This window comes from Pistacia vera, unplaced genomic scaffold (assembly GCF_008641045.1).
Source record: "Pistacia vera cultivar Batoury unplaced genomic scaffold, PisVer_v2 Contig462, whole genome shotgun sequence".
In the NCBI taxonomy this organism is placed as follows: domain Eukaryota; kingdom Viridiplantae; phylum Streptophyta; class Magnoliopsida; order Sapindales; family Anacardiaceae; genus Pistacia; species Pistacia vera.
Genome location: NW_022196293.1, coordinates 1,627,663 through 1,633,319, shown reverse-complemented (window position 1 = coordinate 1,633,319; position 5,657 = coordinate 1,627,663). Strand labels below are relative to the sequence as shown.

Below are 5,657 nucleotides of genomic sequence, written 5' to 3'. Positions count from 1 at the left end.
GATTTATCGTTTATGAATTTCACTAGAGTCACAAAATCAAATATAGTAACAAGTACCATGTATGGACCCAACTATTGATGCGTGACTGCTAGGACCCCAGTCCTTGTTTTCGTTATTTTGGTTTAGTTTAGTTTAGCTTTTTTTTTTTTTTTTTTTTTTTTTTTTTTTTTTTTTTTTTTTTTTTTTTTTTTTTTTTTTTTTGAATCCATTTTTTTTTTTTATTAACGTTTCTATATTTGACTCAACTTAGGTACTTTTCTCCTATTTTATATTATATTATTTTAAATTTACCCCTCTAAAGTTAATTCTTACGTCTGACCCACTATCATATAACAAGTTTTGAACCAGGCTCCTCAACAAACAAATTAAAAAGATAATAGGGTAAATAAAATTATAAAGAAAAAGTATAGGAAGAAATAAGAATTTTATTTCAATCCTATAATCAAATATGATTATAAGATGACTATCAAATAACATGCATGAACTGGATACAAAATTTGGATGTGCTATTTTTAATGGGATGGGCAAAAATAGAGAAAGAGTTTTGCTGAAGTATCTGGGGAATAATTCTTTTAGAATAAGAGTCATATCACAGTATTAAGATCTTCTTCTAAGGTTCTTTTATCCTCTAAAAGGAAATAATGTCTCAATCTTTTCTATTTATTCGGTGTTTTCTACATTAAATATAATGAAGCATGAAAAAAAAAAAGAAAAAAAGAATTGGTTTTATATTAAAAAAGTGCATGTTTTTGGAATATTTTCAACAAAGATGTACTACATATTTAAAAAAATAAATATTTTCTAATATTTTGCAAATCTGATTAGGTGAATAAGACAATTGTTTGAAATTTGCAATGTGGGCCGATCAAACACAAGATAGACAGCAATATGAGCAGATTTTATAAATAGTTTAATAGTCACATACTAAAGTGAAGTTGCATAACGTAATAATATAATAGTAATAATTAAACAAATACTAGATCAACATGATTAATTGTATATTAATACATCAACATGTATTCATCAAAGTCCACAAAAATTACTTTGACAAACGAAACCAAAAGATATGACCATCTCCAATCTCTCTTGTAATACAGAAACCTTTCTCGAACAAGCCACCGTTTATGGATGCATTGACTACAAAGGCCGTCCAGTGAACAGAGCCAGCTCTGGTGGGTGGAGATCAGCGTGCTTCATTATTGGTGTTGAAATGGCTGAGAGGTTCGCTTATTATGGAATTGGCTCCAACCTTATTACCTATTTGACTGGACCTCTGGGTCAGTCCACGGCAACTGCGGCAAAGAACGTCAACATCTGGTCAGGCACAGCGTCGTTGCTGCCTCTTTTAGGAGCTTTTGTTGCTGATTCTTTTCTTGGACGTTACCGGACTATTGTCATTGCTTCTGCTATATACATCTTGGTTAGTTTCTCTCTCACTTTGAAGTTTAAAATTTAAAGTGCCTCGACTTTATCTTTATTTTATTTTGTTGAGTTGAGATATATAGAGATATTTAATAGGTCATTTTATTAATTATTATAATCTTAATACAAATACTAAATCATAGACATCTCCTGCACATGTTGTGCTACAGTATATATAGTCATATAATTTCAAATTTTGCCAACCAATTGACCATTTAAACATCTCTAATAAAATAGGAGATCTTCTTTTATTTTAATTTCTATAGAAAAATTCATGTTAGTACTCTTTTCCAATCTGCAGGGGCTGGGATTGTTGACTCTATCGGCTATGTTACCTTCTGTCAGCTCTGGAAATAATTTCCAAGTAATCTTATTCTTCTTCTCTTTATATCTGGTAGCAATTGGACAAGGTGGACACAAGCCATGCGTTCAGGCTTTTGGTGCAGATCAGTTCGATGGAGAAGACCCTGTGGAGTGCAAAGTGAAAAGTTCATTCTTCAATTGGTGGTATTTTGGGTTATGTGCTGGCACCTTATTTGCCTACTTGATCTTATTCTATATCCAAGAAAAGCTTAATTGGGCTCTTGGATTCGGAATCCCTTGCATTTCAATGGCACTAGCATTGCTTGTTTTCTTGCTCGGAACTAGAACTTATCGCTATGGCATAAAAGGGAATGAGAAAAATCCGTTTTTAAGAATTGGGAAAGTCTTTGCTGTTGCAGTCAAGAACTGGAGGCGGACTATGCTTCCTGGTTTGGCTCTTAAAGATGAAGAAGTGGAAGCTCATGGAAACTTACCTCATGAAAATTCTGGGCAATTCCAGTAAGCGAAATATTTTTGAGAATGTTTGTTTCTTTCTTTAACTTTATGTAACTAGTTTTTATCAATTGAAACTCTGGCAGGTTCCTCGATAGAGCTCTACTTCCACCGGAAGATTCAGAGGAATATGGACGCATGAGTAGCATTAAAGAAGTTGAAGAAGCGAAGGCATTTCTCGGGCTTGTTCCGATATGGATTACAAACTTGGTTTATGCCCTTGTGTTTGCACAATCTTCAACTTTCTTTACGAAGCAAGGAGCTACAATGGACAGATGGATTGTATCAGTTTCCGAAATACCAGCCGCTTCACTTCGATCCTTCACCAGCCTTTCCATTGTTCTCACCATGCCAGTTTATGACTCTGTTTTTGTTCCTATAGCTAGAGCTTTAACCGGGAAACCTGCTGGCATTACAATGCTTCAAAGAATTGGAAGTGGGATGTTTCTATCTATTTTAACCATGGTGACTGCAGCTTTAGTTGAGATGAAGCTTAAGCTGAAGAATATGGATTGATTGATAAGCCGAATGTGACAATTCCAATGAGCGTATGTTGGCTGATTCCTCAATATGTCGTAACTGGTGTTTCAGAGGCTCTCACAATGGTTGGTCTTCAGGAATTCTTCTATGATCAAATTCCTGTTGAATTATCTGTGATTGAGCAAGCAACAAGTGAAGATGGGCATGAAAGCTGGTTCGCTAATAATCTGAACAAGGCACATCTTGATTACTTTTATTGGCTTCTTGCTGGAATCAGTACTGCTGGATTGGTTGTTTACATGTATTTTGCAAACTCAATACATTTATAATAACAGAGCAACTTAGTTTTCAAATACGAAATTTATGCTGCTTTTATTTGCTGCACATCTTGATTACTTATTTGCTGCTTTTATTTTTCCATTTTGTTTACTTTGTTGAAGATACAAATATACTTAGTACCGTTGTGCTCAACAAGTTCCTTGGCAGAAAAAGATCTTGACCTAGTTTTACAGACAAATAAAACGTAACTCCCTAAGCTATCCAATTGCACCCAAGCCATCTTAGATAAATCTAGCTTATATATCTTGAAGTCATAAGTGTCCAAACATGAGCAATAATCATCATCATATACAAGGATAATCTCCCCGCATAACTCCACTAAATACTTGGATATACACAATATAACGCTATCAGACACAGGTATATCATGAGACATTCTAACTTGATAAAATTCGGTATTCATCTTATGAATAACACCTTTTCTCTTAATACCACCTTCTCCCTTAATTGTTGAGGAAAGATCTGTAACATCAATAACCCTAATGTTATTATTAGGGTTTAAAAGATAAAAACAATCATTAAAAGATATACCATCCACAAAGATAACTTTCTCAACTTCAAATTCAGATTCCCACTCGTAACCTACTGTAAAATAACACCAACCTTGAGCTTCAAGGGTCCAAAATGTCAACATAGTGAAGACCGTGGAAAATAGCATATATACGCAGTTTTTATAACCAGGATATTTGGAGAACAATAATTTGTGATAATAACTGCTTATATAAGGTAGNTGTTCAGTCTTGTTATTGTGAAGAGTAGAAGCAGGTTATTGTTGGATGATTGTGATGAGTAGAAGCAGATTATTGTTGGGCTGAATATATGTCTAAGTAATGAGCAGAAGCAGATTATGGTGGGCTGAATGTGCTTCTAAGAAATGAGCAGAAGCAGATTATTGTTGGTAGAATCTGTTTCTGGTGATGAGCAGAAGCAGATTATTGTCAAGCTCAAATTGCAGGGCAGCTTGGCTTGAGGGAGGCTGTTGGTCTGAGAAGAGAAGACTGCTGTTTAGCTTAAGGGAGGCTGTTGGTTTGTGAAACGATGCCGTCTTAAATATAAAAGGCTGCACAGAAACGTTGCCGTTTTCAACTAAAGAACAAGCTATGAAGAACTAAAAACACAGTCGTCTCAGCTCCAGTCTTTACTAAAATAAGTGTTGGCTTCTCTGTTGCTAAATAGAAATCAGTTCTTTCTCTATAACCTCACTGTAACTAATTTTGTTTCTTCAGTTCAGCAGCTCACTATATAAGCTTGCTTGTAACAAGATTCTGTTATTAATCAAAACTGAAACAAAGTAAAGTTTTTCGTTGCTCTGTTTTCTCTCATCTCCGTTTCTATTTCTATTTGTTTAAGCTCTCTCTAAAAGTTCCACGAAACATGAGCAATAATCATCATCATATACAAGGATAATCCCCCCGCATAACTCCACTAAATACTTGGATAAACACAATATATCACTATTAGACACAGGTATATCATGAGACATTCTAACTTGATAGTATTCATCTTATGAATAACACCTTCTCTCTTAATACCACCTCTCTCTTAATTGTTGAGGAAAGATCTGTAACATCAATAACCCTAATGTTATTATTAGGGTTTAAAAGATAAAAACAATCATTAAAAGATATATCATCCACAAAGATAACTTTCTCAACTTCAAATTCAGATTCCCACTCGTAACCTACTGTAAAATAACACCAACCTTGAGCCTCGGGGTCCAAAATGTCAACATAGTGGAGACCGTGGAAAATAGCATATATACGCAGTTTTTATAACCAGGATATTTGGAGAACAATAATTTGTGATAATAACTGCTTATATAAGGTAGAATAATCTCGATGTTTACGAATGGATTCATGATAGAGATTTGGATACGGGATAAAAAACTGCGATTTAACTCGGGTTTCACCATAATCAACCAATCTTGAAAAGATCCCATAAAATATCCTCCAAAAGATTTGGGCATCTCCTTAAGCCACAGTTTATTTTCCAGAACACCGAAGCAACTCCTTGTTGTGGTATTAGATTGTGCAGACATCACCAGCCATGGAAAACTCCGAGTTGGATTTAGACAACGTGCTCATTGAGTCAGAATTCTACTCCAATTCTTGCGAACATTCGCCGTAGATACAAAAACCTGCATGTAAGATGTTGATTTTTTTCATATTCTTGCTATCCAAAAACCTGCATGTATCTATTCATTCAAACTAGTCACTCCCTATGCTTTTCCACGAGGGAGGATTGTTGTTGAGCGCAAGCTCTTTCAGAAATGTGCACTGTGCTATTCTTGATGGGATTTGACCTGAAAATCTGTTGTTGGAGAGGTCAAGTCTTGAGAGAGTTTTGAGTTTTCCCCAAATTTGAACTGGGACTGAGCCAAAAAGGAGGTTCCCTGAAAGGTCTAAACTCATCAAGCTAATGCAATTCTGAATTCCCCAAGGGAACTCTCCCTTGAGCCCCATATCTGTGAGATTAATACTTAAGTATCCTGAAATCTTCTACGGCCCAGCAGCTTGTTCAGAACAATAATTTGTAATCAACATTTCTAGAAGAGTTTTGATAATCCTGGATGAATCAAGAGTTTTTTCTTGGCTCATGAA

The 5,657-nt window shown here is 35.0% G+C and overlaps 1 pseudogene; it reads left to right on the top strand.

The window, feature by feature from the left end:
* Positions 1 to 1,066: 1,066 nt before the first annotated feature.
* On the top strand, positions 1,067 to 3,063 carry LOC116145534 (annotated as a pseudogene).
* Positions 3,064 to 5,657: the final 2,594 nt, after the last annotated feature.